Genomic DNA, 14,906 nt, shown 5'->3' on the forward strand with positions numbered 1-14,906 from the left:
ATACCACTCCAACGAATCCTTAAACCTACTTAACAGTTTGGAACCATGGGAGACACCTAAGTAGATTTTTGTAAATTTTCCCATCGCGCGAAGATAAGCTCCCGTACGTCGCACCTTCAGTCTTCTGCAGATGTTGGTCATTATAATAAACAATCAATGTTTCATTCTACTCAGGAATGCTGAGGACAGATTAACAAGAGTAATAATGCGAGAAATTTAGTGCGTCTTTAAAGTCTTGAAAGATATTGTCACTTGTGAAGTCCGCCCCCCCTCCCCTCCCATCTCTCTCTCCCCTTCTCTCTCTTGCAAGAATTTACATAGCAGAATCCCTGTTTCGCCAGGTAGGGCCGGTGTTACGAAAGCACCTCTTAAATTCGCCTCAAGTAATTTACGCAGACTGGGTGAACTTGTCCAGAAGGGAACCTGTGTGAACAGGCTAGAGCACTTTGCTTGTGAGATTGAAAGTGTGTTGGGGCTTTGTGTATATGTACATGCCAAAATATGTGGTATCTGCAGAGTTTTTTAATAATTTCAATTTTTCGACTATAGATACAATGTTCTCCTTTACTAAACAGCAACATTAGTTTCATTTGAAATTCAGGAACATTGTGGTCTTCAGTCCAAAGACTCGTTCGATGTAGCTCTCCACGCAGCCTATCCTGTGTAAGTATTTTCGTCTTACGTCATTTTAACCCTCTTATTGTATTTGATTTACAATTTTAATCGCACACATTTCCGTCCATTACCAAACTGAGGAGTCCTTCATGCACGATAACGTGTCCTAACAATGATCCCTTCCTTTACTCATGTGGCGACAGCAATTTCATTTCTCTGCAATTCTGTTCAGCATCTCATTAATAATTCGATATATCCATCTAATATTCTGCATTATTGTGAAGCACAACGATTCCAAAGTCTCTATTCCATTCTTGTGAGAACTGTAATTGTACATGTTCACTTCTGCACAAGGATAGATTCCATATACCTACAGTAAAGAGTCCCCGAAATTAAAATTTATGTAACATTTCTCTCTATAGCAAGGCTTTTCTTGTTATAGCTAGTCTGCAATATATATCCTCTCTACTTTAAGCATCATCAATTACTCTGCTGCTGAAGTATAAAAACTCATCTACTGTCCTTGTCCGAATTCCAAATTTAAAACACTGAGCATCGACTGATTTAATTCTCCCGCGTTTCATTACACTTGTTTTACTTATGTTGATGTTAATCTTATTATTTCTTTTCAGGACGTTTGTCGTTTGCCGTCTGACAGAATTGCAATGCCGTCAATGTAACTCAAAGTTTTCATTTTTTCTCGTGCCCTTGAGTCCCCTTTCCCAATTTATTCGTAGTTGCCATCACAGCGTGCTCAATGTGCCAATTACAGAACGTTAACTAAATTCTCAACCGCTGCTTCCCTTTCATGCCCTTTGAATCTTCTACCAGCAGTTGTAAATAGCATTTCCATTCGTGTATTTTGTTCTTGCTCCCGTCAAAATTTCAGAGAATGTGTTGTAGTCAACGTTGTCAAAACTTTTCTCTAAATATACACAGGCAATAGGCGTTGGCTTCTCTTGTTTCAACGTATCTTCTAAGATTAGTCGCAGGGTCAGTTTTGCGCCATGTGTTTTTGTATTTCTTGGAAGTCAAACTGATCTCCGAGATAGACCTCTACAAGTTTTTCTTCACTCTTCCAAAAGTCAGTATATTACCAAAAAATATCTAAATATATGGTGTACAGGGAGTAATCATTAAGTGGTGCCACATATTTTTTTCTGTTCCAGTTTCAATTGAATAAAGTGGAATTTGACGTGGGACATCGTGGAATTTTTCCGCTTTACTTTCATTATGTTCCGAAAGGTGACGGTGCTATAAGTAGCCTTGAAAGTGGTTCCTGTAATGGAGTTTCTTTCCAAGCAGAGAGCTGTGGCTGCCTTTCTTTTGGCCGGCCACACACAGAAGTGACTCCTGCAATGATGGGACGTGTGGACAGTGTCATTCGAGGTGATCAATGATCACAGTGAAACACCTCGCTGCACATATGGACGTCTCTGTTGGTAGCTCTCAGACACTTGTCCACCACTTGCGGTACTCAAAAGTATGTGCCCGCTGGGTTGCTCGCCGCCTGACGGAAGACTATAAAGAGCTTCCGTTTGTTTGGTCAAATGAAGAACGCAGTCCGTGGCAGGCAGCACGTGGATGACGGTTAGGTTGTTGTTGCAGCAAGACATTCGCTTCGAAGTCGAATAGTAGAGCGGCACGATGCGGTAATACAGGTCCTCCCAGTCACATGGCCTAAGGCCGTCGCACCGTGTTGAAAAATAGGTTTTTGAAGTCAAAACAGCGATGAATACTATGGAGTACTGCAGTCCTGTATAAAACCAACCTGCTTTCCGAAAAAAAGATATTACGTCTGGAACGTCGTTCATATTTAATTATCCTTCTGTATATCCCATAGCGTGTTGAGACACTCCTATTTTTCAGTTAATATTCTTATAAAGGAATGTTGTACAGTAGCAAGATTTAATGAATATGGCGTAATTCTGACACTTTTTTTTTCAGTGCTACTGGGGCACCGTTGACACCAAAAATTAACATATCCGGTGTGTTATACAGGGAAGACTGCTATCGGGCTTTGTAATGGTACCGAGTGAAAAGGGAGACCAAGTAAAGGACTCTCAGAAGTGACGAACGAATTTACAGCCGGGCAGTAGTACACGGCAAATTAAACGCCATGTCCGGTTGGAATTTCACACCAGCTGAGCAGGCGCTCTGACGGAGAGAGGCAGACAGAGAGAGAGAGAGATAGAGAGAGAGAGAGAGAGACAGAGCGAGAGAGAGAGAGAGAGAGAGTATGTGGTGAGCACACGGCCGGACGCCACTCTTCGCGGGCTGCGTGACGTGCAGGCGCGTAGGTATCGATCATAGCGAAGAGGCAGCCACACGGCGACAGCGGATGTCAATCAGTCTTACGTGCTACACTCAGACTCCCACTACACCGTGAAGCAGCCATCTGCATACAAGGAGGACAATTCCTTTTACTGTAAGGGTCGGCACACTGTCAGTGAATAAGCATCGCTCTTTAATTTGTCCATCTGTAATGACCTCATCTTGTACCGGACTTTATATCCTTAACCTTTAATATTTAACTTTAATCTTGGGTCAACTTTTGGTTTACATATTTCAGTCACTGTTATCGTCACTTCTGATGCACAAACATTAGATAGGTAGTGCTCGCTGTGTCGCAGTCATTTGGAAATCTACACCGGCCGGTTGGGCCTTGCAAATAGCGAGCAACTCTGTAACCGTGTGCTTTAATGACCACTGTCTCGTGTGTGTGGAACGGGGTCTTGGCTCAACAATGAGCATCCCGAGGATTAACCCTAGCTATACCAAAGTATTTCTCATAGCGCGATTTACCAAGGGTGAATATATTATGCAAATTTTTCGGAGTAAATTAATGAAGACGGATTCAAGGATTAAATATTGTTGTTTTGGTATTTACCTACTCCTAAGTAGCTTACTTGCATTTAAATTTCATACGTTTTCATTCTTAGATGTATTCTGTTTTTATTTACCTACTTAGCAGTAGCTTAGAACAGGAGGGAAAATGGTAATTAGCAGTACAGGATACGCTCCGAACGCATCGTACGGTGGCTTGCGGAGTATCAATGTATATGTAGATGTAAATGCAGATATACATTAAACTTATAACACCCGTCTGTTTGCGTCGGGGGTGAAAAATATCGAATAAGACATCCACAATGGAACGCAACATCTAATACTAAGACGTAAATTTTTGTGTTAAGTGTAACTGAAAAATTTACAACATTTGTGAAATATGGTAGAATAATAATTTAAAAGCAATAAACATTTTTTCAAAATCTTAAAACATATAGTAATTGACTAGATAACTTCTCATGGTTGGGATTCACAGTCATATAATATTTCTTAAAAGACATCATAGTCGCCGTTGACTGTATAAAATGTTTATTGTTACTATTGCAATTTCGGCCTTATGGCCATTTTAAGTAACACTGCAAAAGTTACATTCTGTCAGAATATAAAACTATCTGACAACAGTACATGTCGCCGTTAACGTTATTTTCAAAAGGGGCTCCACCCCATCTCCTGCTTGGCACTGAGAGTGTCGGAAAAGAACCCACAAGGTGTGCCACGTGATGATGAGACGGATGACTGTTGAAGCGAAACAGCTGTCAGCGGACAACCTCTGATGAACATGTCAAATCTAAGTTACGTAAAGTTTACTCAAAGAAGTGACTCTTCTTTAACTACGAAACAGCTTCAGCTGTCCGTGGACGACGACATACGGAAATTTGGGTCTGATCGTGATTCTTGCAGATAGCCAGACAGATTAGGGCCTCAGCTCGCATAAAGCAGGAAGTCCAGGCTTGAGTCCCAGTCCGACACAAATTTTCATTATCATCATTCCAATATCTATCCGATGGTCATTCGTAACTGCCTACACATTTCTTTATGTGTACTTTAACTAGCAACTACGCCACTTGTCTTTAAATTTTATGATTTTATCAATACCGTACTCGTCTCACTCAACAACATACTGACGTTAAGCCTTAAATTCCAAGCGCTCAGTGTGACATAACATCGACACAAATACTAGAAAAAAAAACTAATCTCCTCTTTCTGGTTAAGCTAAGTGACGCTCGTTATTAATTCATGGAGTATGTGGGTAAACCCAGAAAAAAATACGGTAAACTCAGAAAGGAAATAGCGATGGCAGTTGGCAGCTGAAAAATGTTTAAATGTGTGTGAAATCTTATGGGACTTAACTGCTAAGGTCATCAGTCCCTAAGCTAACACACTACGTAACCTAAATTATCCTAAGGACAAACACACACACACCCATGCCCGAGGGAGGACTCCAACATCCGCCGGGACCAGCCGCACAGTCCATGACTGCAGCGCCTGAGACCGCTCGGCTAATCCCGCGCGGCCTGGCAGCTGAAACGTTACGTTGCAACTGATTGGCTACCTGAGAGATGACGTTTATCAACTGCTGGACCCCTACTTGGGAGTCCATGGTTACTATGTGAGCTTGACTCGCTGCTTGCCTTGTGTGGGCTCACTCTACCATCGCACACCACTGTCGCTGCTACCTTCGTTGGGGTCCTCTATTCATCACTGAGCGCTTGAGTATTTCCTACACTGAGTTGCGTACCCAGCTGCCCACCGCCACAGCCTGAGCCCTGGCGGTAATTTATTACGGTGTGACTCTGGCCAGATTCAGCCTAAAATTACCTCTGTGTGTTGGCTGCGCCACTGAAGGTAGAGCACCTCCTCGTTCAGCAATCTTCTGACTGCAATAACTGCTACGTCTGATGGATTAAGTAAACGGAAATCTCTTCCACTTATATAATTTATCAGCAGCCGTCAACCTGGCTCTATGAACCAGCCACCCTGATAATCAACTCTCAACGTCACTGCAACCTGTAGCAGTGTATCAGATTACCCCAGACATTCTGGTCCCTACTAAAATGGGTGACAGAATCGGCAGCTGACAGAAGTGATCGACAGGATCTGGAACGAAGTCGATAGCCGCAGCGTACAGCGCCAATAAAAGAGTGGGACGGATACAGTAACTGTTGGTTTTCTCCTTCTGGTGTTGTCTTGGCAAATGTAATGGCACGGCGGCTAGATTGATGTATGGATTTGAGTGTTAAGTTAGTTAGGCCGGATGAATGAGTACACTTGACGCATTTCTGAGCGAACGCCAAGAGAGAACGGCGGAGGTATATGTCCAGTGGGCTGCGCACAACGTTATTTTTGAGGCCAAAGTGATCCGAGAAGAGTGTCTGCCTCAGTGACGCGTTATACTACAGTATGACATTAAAGCTAGCAGTGTCGTTAATCCTGATGGCTGATGTTTAGATGAAAAACGGTAGGCTGCCATAAATTACAGGCTTCGTCCGGCTGCACTCGCCCTAGTCTGAACTACCGTTGGCCTAGGTAATCCTGTTGAGAAATTTATAGATAGGGTTCGGAAAAATAATGAAGCCAGGGTGGTTGAATGAGGTATCAGGTTGCTTAATAATGTTGACGGTGGTTCAAGCGTAAAGATAGGGAGAAATTAGAATAAGGGTAGTATCTACACAAAAGCAGATAGTCAAGAGAAACTAGGTAATATTGTGAGTCTCATGGATTAAGAAAATAGTATGACGTTGAAAGTTAAAAAATTATTGTGGGATTAACAATCCTAATACACGGTGTGAATTCAGAGTCTAAATCAGCAAACAGCGGTAGTAGCTTAGGAAGTAAATGTGTGCTGTACTGAGATGAATGAGTGAGTGAATATCAACATGAATGATACTGACTTAGGTGCAGTAATATCTACGCCAGTGGAAGGTGCTGAATGTTATATGAAGCCGGTGGAGCCTGTGGCATATAGACATGCAGAGACTTACATTTGAATAATGTTTTTTATGTCGTACAGATTATAACTGCAGATATTAATTTTGTTGTAGATGGTATGGAAGACGCAATGAAGGCTACTAATGACATAAATTACGTAACAGATGTTGTGCGTAATGAGCTTCAACACGCAGATTCATCACTAAAGGAAGCAGTTCCTTTGCCACCGGTAAAGGCAGAACACTCTCAGCAAGGGAGAGGGCCGCAGCCGAAAAGCAATTTTAGTGCTGGACTTGTGGTAGGGAAATTCGCAAATTTCATTTTTCTAAGCTGGTAAAGGTGTGAGTGTGAGTAAACCTCACAAACAGCCGCATACCGTGAATAAGAAAAATCCGATTAACCTGCGTGCAAAATCAGGGCTCATGGCACCAGATGGTGTAGTGCAATGCACAAGGGGACATAACATTTCAGGTAGGACACAACTGGTAATTAGCTTTGACGTAAGGCAATTGAGTGACACTAACTTCGTGGATACTGGTAGTACCAAAAGCCGGCTATGTGTCAGCTTAGTTCTATGGAAGGATTTCCTGGGACATCTTGGTTGCAAAGGCAAAGTAGCGAGGGAAGTACGAAAACTGTGAGTGAAGAAGTGGCCAGATGTAAGGGAACAAAGAGTTTTACAATATCACCTTTTATAAGATATTATTTTATTTTTATTTTGGACAGAGTCACTGTTTATGATGCAGTCATAAACCATTATTATTGTATCTCAAAAAGTATCTCAAAAGTAGAAAGTAAGTGCTTTTAATAAGTCAGTCACCATATCCGCAATCGGTAAGTCGTTTCTCCCAAAACGTGTTGTTTTTCTTTTCCTTTTTTGCGTAGTTACATGATGATTCAGTGTTGTAAAGTCTATGGTTAAAAGTGATGAAAGTTTGATCAGCTAGCAGCAATGCAAAAAGGCCATATTAGTGTAGACTAAAAGCTTTAGCTGGTGCAGTAGTGTCGCGAAAGTCAACTCGACCAAGGTCGTCGCAATAGGCGTTTCGGATTCAGGAACATCCTTAGTTTTTTACTTTTGTTTGTGCAGTCTATATCCATTTAAGGCGGAGAACTGCCGACCCACATGAACTTTCTGTACACCAACTACTGACAGAGTGCGTTACATTAGCAACTAGTTGTTGATTACTCTTGTTTCTCAGCGAGGTTTAAAAAACTCTCTATTGGCGCTGGATTAGCTTTCCTAGGTAGTTTTTAATTATGTATAGTATTTGTTTCAGTACAAAAATCTTTTAGTGGTAAATTTATGAAATATGGTCTGGAAGCCCATTCTACATCTACATCTACATACATACTCCACAGTCCACCATACGGTGCGTGGGGGAGGGTACCTCGTACCACAACTAGCCTCTTCTCTCGCTCTTCCACTCCCAAACAGAACGAGGGAAAAATGACTGCCTATATGTTTCTGTACGAGCCCTAATCTCTCTTATACTTGTGGTTTTTCCGCGAAATGTAAGTCGGCGGCAGTAAAACTGTACTGCCTCAAATACTGGTTCTCTAAATTTCCTCAGTAACGATTCACGAAACGAACGCCTCCTTTTCTCTAGAGACTCCTACCCGGGTTCCTGAAGCATTTCCGTAACACTCGCGTGATGATCAAACCTACCAGTAACAAATCTAGCAGCCCGCCTCTGAATTGCTTCTATGTCCTCTCTCAATCCGACCTGATAGGGATCCCAAACGCTCGAGCAGTACTCAAGAACAGGTCGTATTAGTGTTTTATAAGCGGTCTCCTTTACAGATGAACCACATCTTCCCAAAATTCTACCAATGAACCGAAGACGACTATCCGCCTTCCCCACAACTGCCATTACATGCCTGTCCCACGTCATATCGCTCAGCAATGTTACACCCAAATATTTAATCGACGTCACTGTGTCAAGCGCTACACTACTAATGGAGTATTCATACATTACAGGATTCTTTTTGTTACTCATCTGCATTAATTTACATTTATCTATATTTAGAGTTAGCTGCCATTCTTTACACCGATCACAAATCCTGTCCAAGTCATCTTGTATCCTCCTATAGTCACTCAACGACGACACCTTCCGGTACACCACAGCATCATCAGCAAACAGCCGCACATTGCTATCCACCCTACCCAAAAGATCATTTATGTAGATAGAAAACAACAGCGGATATACCACACTTCCCTGGGGCACTACAAATGATACCCTCACCTCTGATGAACACTCACCATCCAGGACAACGTACTGGGTTCTATTACTTAGGAAGTCTTCGAGCCACTCACATACTTGGGAACCAATCCCATATGCTCGTACCATAGTTAGGAGTCTGAGTGGGGCACCGAGTCAAACGCCTTCCGGAAGTCAAAGAATATGGCATCCGTCTGATATCCTTCATCCATGGTTCGCAAGATATCATGTGAAAACAGGGCGAGTTGCGTTTCACAGGAGCGATGCTTTCTAAATCTGTGCAGATGCATGGACAGCAACTTCTCTGTCTCAAGGAAATTCATTATATTCGAACTGAGAATATGTTCGAGAATCCTGCAACAAACCGATGTTAAGGATATTGGTCTGTAATTTTGAGGATCCGTCCTTCTACCGTTCTTATATACAGGCGTCACCTGCGCTTTTTTCCAGTCGCCCGGGACTTTACGTTGGAACAGAGATTCGCGATGAACGCAAGCTAAGTAAGGAGCCAACGCAGTAGAGTACTCTCTGTAAAACCGAACTGGAATCCCACCAGAGCCTGGTGATTTATTTATTTTCAACCTATTCAGCTGCTTCACAACCCCAGGGAAGTCTATCACTATGTCCTCCATACGGGAATCTGTACGAGACTAAAACGGCGGTATGTTTGTACAATCCCCCTGCGTGAAAGATTTCTCAAATGCTAAATTTAAAATTTCAGCTTTCGTTTTGCTGTCTTCCGTTGAAGGCCAGACTGATCAGTGAGTGACTGGATGGAAGCCTTCGACCCGCTTACCGATTTTACGTAAGACTAGAATTTCCTTGGGTTTTCAGCAAGATTCGCCCTTTTACTAACAGAATGCCCATCTAGTAACGAAGAATGAATATAAATATTGTCTATAGTTACGCTAGTGTTCTCCTGCACCCATGGTTGGAAAAACACAGTCTTCATCATATCATATGAATTTGGGAGATCTTCCAACATCCTTTTTCTTGCAAATTGTTCCAAATTCAACTGCCCGTCCACAGCATCCATATACCTGTTCAGTGCAGTGCTTTTACACGTCTATTGATTCAAATGGAATACTGTTTTTTACGTATGTGGCCACCACCTACTCCGCAAAGAACTCCTTGAAAAACAATCACTTAGTCTGTATCCTGCTAAAGGAAGCCTCTGAATTATCACAGTATTTAAGTGCTGCCGTGATATATCAATGTCAGTCAACATCTATAATCAGTTAACTAACTGCATCTCTAATACCTCATACTGTTTCCTTCTCTACCTATATACCTAGCCATTTACGAAAGTGGTTTCTTTATTATACTTCATTTAAGTACTGATAACTGTCAGCTGACTTCAGTCTAGAAAAGGTGCAGCTCTAACACCAACTACTACAGCAATATTCCCATGAGTGATTGCACTACCGCCCATTACACTATCACCAATAAGCGTTGCCAACCTCCCCTTCCATTCCTATTGATATGCAGACCGCGCTTAGTGGGACCTGATCTATTTATAGACTCATCTCGCACAAATACAGTGTGAGCCATGCCCTCCACCATCAGTGCCTTCTCGAGCCCCATGCTAATACGCCTAACAGCAGAAATACGATGAGGCCAATCATGACGCTGAAACAGTTCCCCAAGTGCGCATTTCTGCCACCGGTTTCAGTAGCTATCTCCTTCAGGAAACTATAGGGGCTGAAGTGGGAATATTCCACGATGTACCACAACAAATTATGCAATTTCTTCAAACAAATCCGGCAGAGGAAATGTGTTACATTAGTTATTGAGCGTCCCTCATAATTACACCCGCTCTCCATGTTAAGCTCGGCCGTCCACGCTTCCTCTAGGCGATCATTCCAGGATTCGTTTTGACCATTGTCCTTGGTCTATTTTCTGTACATGACCATACCTTTGAAGAGCGTTAGTCTCAGTTCATTGCGCGAATGATTGTTCCTCATTTCTTCTCCGCTTTGTTCTGGTTGCCCTCATTATCTCTCCTGCCTGTACCCTGCTTCTCCGCTGCTTCCCAGTGCCCAACCTTCTGTACCGTATATTGATGTTATTTTCACTACTGCCTGCATAATCACCTTCTTCGTTTCTTTTGGTACTGCCTTGCGTATGGAAGTGAAACATGGACGATAAATAGTTTGGACAAAAAGAGAATAGAAGCTTTCGAAATGTGGTGCTACAGAAGAATGCTGAAGTTTAGATGGGTAGATCACATAACTAATGTGGAGGTATTTAATAGAATTGGGGGGAGTTTGTCGCACAACTTGACAAGAAGAAGGGACCTGTTGGTATGACATGTTCTGAGGCATCAGGGGATCACAAATTTAGCATTGGAGGGCAGCGTGGAGGGTAAAAATCGAAGAGGGAGTCAAAGAGATGAATACACTAAGCAGATTCAAAAGGATGTAGGTTACAGTAAGTACTGGGAGATGAAGTAGCTTGCACAGGATAGAGTAGCATGGAGAGCTGTATCAAACCACTCTCAGGACTGAAGACCACAACAACAACAACATCTGACCACGAAAGATGTCTGATATACCTCCATTTAGAAGTAACAAAGTGTGCATGCATTTAAAGATGAAGCGCATGTTGTGAAGCACTGTGACGGCGGTATGTACCCAACACGTAATCGGATTGTTAACAAAGTAAAATCAAGTGCTATGTATCAGCTTTTCTTACCAGCTGCTAGGTGTTTGAATCTAAAATAAGGATACAAATTTTTGTGCCTGAGGGACAATCAAACCGCTCACTTATCCATGCTTCTTTATCATACTCGAATATACTATACTATACACAGTCTAGTTTCAGTATTGTAAATGCGCCTCAGTTTATGGATGAACTCAGTCTCATAATGATTTTGAATATTTAGCAGTTCTGTACCCATTGGTGTTTAACTCGTTTTCAACAAATGATTCCCACAGCTACAAGAACACTACTTGTGATACTTTTTACACAAAATAATTACGCACTGTTATCAGACGAAAAGATTAACAGGACAAACTGTGTGAAGTTTCTTTACAACGTTCTACCTGGATAAAGAGCATTCTCTGCTTGAGATATCAGTGAACGTTGCTGTATAAGACGATTTAAGAAGAAACTAAGTTCCTTCAGCTACGGTAATGGTTAAAGAAATCGTTCTAACGGCACTAAATCGTGGTTCGTGAATCGTTTACCGGCCGTACTCTGCCGCATTTTGCTGGTTGGAAGGCATAAAGCTTACTGACACATTTCACAGAAGGAAAAGGAGGACGAAATATCTCCCACTGGAAGGTCATGTTTTATTTAAACGATTACAAAATCATGTAAAACGAACAGTGAGGTTGTCAGTATAAGCACATTACTGTTGTCAGTATGATGTTGCACTGCCCAGAGCCTGTTCTGATAAAGGGCCCATTTAGGTCAGGCATACTGTATACAGAAGTGGAAAAGAGAGCACCACTATATTCTACAATCCGTATGCACTGCATACATACAGAAATTACTGTTACAGTGTATTTATGGAGCCCAATGAGTGAATTGCGTATTTTCCAGTGAGAAAGGGCACTGGCAAACAGTCTTCGCTACATTAAGTTACTTAAACTGGTGTCACTCTGAACTAGAATTTATGGTCAGCGACTAAGTGTAAGGTCTATGAGTCGGATGCGGGTTTTGCAACCGTGGAACACTTTCCTACATTATAGAAGCGAATTATTAAATTTGAAATAATATTGCGAACTTGGATAGATTAGAATGAAAATCCTTCTGTTTATTGCAAAGGAGAACAATAGATTTTCTAAAATATTCTCTGTTATACACAACCTGAAACAGGTCACATCGACCAAATCATACGGAGGAACTGACAGCGAAGTATATCGGAAGGCAGTAAGATCCCTTGGCTCTTGGTTTGGCAGTATTCGAAACCCATTTCTGGGCACAAGTAAATGAAGAAAGGCAGCGCGTTTTTGTTATCAAGTAACGTCTTGATCAATTACTTTAGTTTTAATGTAATCCACGAGTAATTGCTGATGCTTGATATTAATGTGAAAAGGATTCCGTAGACAGGGAAAGATCCTATCTTGGGCAACTACTTCTATAATGACCAAAAGGCCTTAAATGATCTTTAAGCACATGTGTTCCAGCAGCGGTATGAAGAAAATGCTAGTAATAACGACTGTAATAATCGAATTATCCGGTAACTTTGCACTAAATAGCGGATATTCTCAGACTAAGAAATTTCCTTAATTAGTGAAAATTTCAAAATGGCTTCATCGATGCTATGATGCCTAGAAAAGTCTTTACATCCTGCTGACATGAGAATAGCATAATCTCCATGTCAGAAGCTTGCTTCTACTTAACCATTTAACAGACTCGCATTTTTTCCACCGTGACTAATTTTGTAAGCTAAGCACATCATCCGTTACACCACACTCCTGGGGATGCGAAATGTGGCCACAATAGTCTGGTGGAACTAACTATCACAAGTGCAATGCGTCGGTTCAGGCATTTACTTTTAACAGGCACAAACAGATTTACTTTACCTCTGGTAACGTCAAGAGAAAGACATTATCATCCAGAATCTGCATTAAACATCACGTTCCTTCATTACCAACTTGGCAGAGCCGGTTTGCATTGGGAAATGACATAGGCGGAAGTCATGGTAAACAGAAATGCTTACTTACATACATTAGAAAATATTATTTTATTTGATGAACCGATAGACATTTAAAGAAACAAGGCTCATATTTTACTTGTACTTGATTGAACTAGAGACGTTGAAAAATTTGGTGATGGACTGTGATTCGAACTCGTATCTCCTCTTTCGAGGATCTGAATCTCTCGGAACAGTATAGTTCAATCATTTCGTTCCTTTCCCAAGACATTCTCTAGGTCTCCTTCAAAGGCAAGTATGTGCGTCCGAATCCTATCCCAGAACAAAAATATCCATAATTTAATTTCAAGCCTTATCACGTGCACACAGGCCTGCTAGTGAAAAGTAACGTGCATTTTTAATGTCTGTTCATGTATTGACAACAATCGCGATGGGTGTCGTTATTTCTGGTCAAACACGCACACATCCTCACATCTTACTGTTGGTGAGTAAGCAATTGATATTTAAGCTATATTCGAGTATGATAAAGAAGCATGGATAAGTGAGCGGTTCGATTGTCCTTCAGGCACTAAAATTTTGTATCCTTATTTTAGATTCAAACGCCTAGCAGCTGGTAAGAAAAACCGATACGTAACATTTGATTTTACTTAGTTGACAATCCGATCACATGTTGGGTTCATATCTCCGTCACAGAACTTCACATCATGCACTTCATCTTTAAATGCATGCACACTTTGTTACTTCTGAATGGAGGTATATCAGACATATTTCGTGGTTAGTTAACGGGAACGAAAGGGTCTTGATAGGAGTCCCGGTTTACTACAAAAACTGTCGTCTTTTATTTTCAAGTTTAGATTTGGTTACTGATATTGGCAAAAATTTCGGTAATTCATGACTCTTGAGGGATAGTCAGCAATATGATATGTTTAGATTAGGTTACATTAATACTTGTTCCATCGATCATGAGTACGACATTTCGTAGTGATGTGGAAAGTGTTATTTTGATGAAAGATTTCTTTACATACCATGATCCATTTTTTTACAAAAATTTTTTGCTCTCTCCCTCATTCTTTTTTATATTTCTCTCTCTCTCTCTCTCTCTCTCTCTCTCCTCTCTCTCATTCCTCACATACACACACACACACACACACACACACACATTCATTTTTATTTCTGATTGTTGTGCTCGACTATCAGCCAGGCACAAATACGTCCGTGAATGAGTTTCTTTGTTTTGAGTGCACTTACGAAAGATATATAGAAGCAGTTATGGTAGTTAATGATTTATAATGCTTAGTTTGCAGTCAGTTCTGATTATTATTATTAGTAACTATGCTGCAGTCCCTAAACTTAGTTAAACAAATACGAATCAGACGCATTACGTATTCCAGGCCGCGGCTCGACTCGCTCTACCCATACATAATACAAAAGTTTGAGATGAATCTGATGTCTGGCCGTCTATTACACCTGAAAGGAACAAAATGTCGCTGAAGTTAGCCCTTTTTCCACATCAGACTATTTTGGGTTGAGAAGTGAAGGGAATTATGTTCAAAGTTCCATTACATTGATAACTTCAGCAGAAAGCAGAATTGCGTTTTATGAAGTGTAGCAGTTCATGTAGTCGAACTTGTGATGCCTTATCTACATTGCACCACGCTTACTGTTATGCTACTAGCTGACACACAGCTACC

Source organism: Schistocerca cancellata, chromosome 3 (genome assembly GCF_023864275.1).
Source record: "Schistocerca cancellata isolate TAMUIC-IGC-003103 chromosome 3, iqSchCanc2.1, whole genome shotgun sequence".
NCBI lineage: Eukaryota > Metazoa > Arthropoda > Insecta > Orthoptera > Acrididae > Schistocerca > Schistocerca cancellata.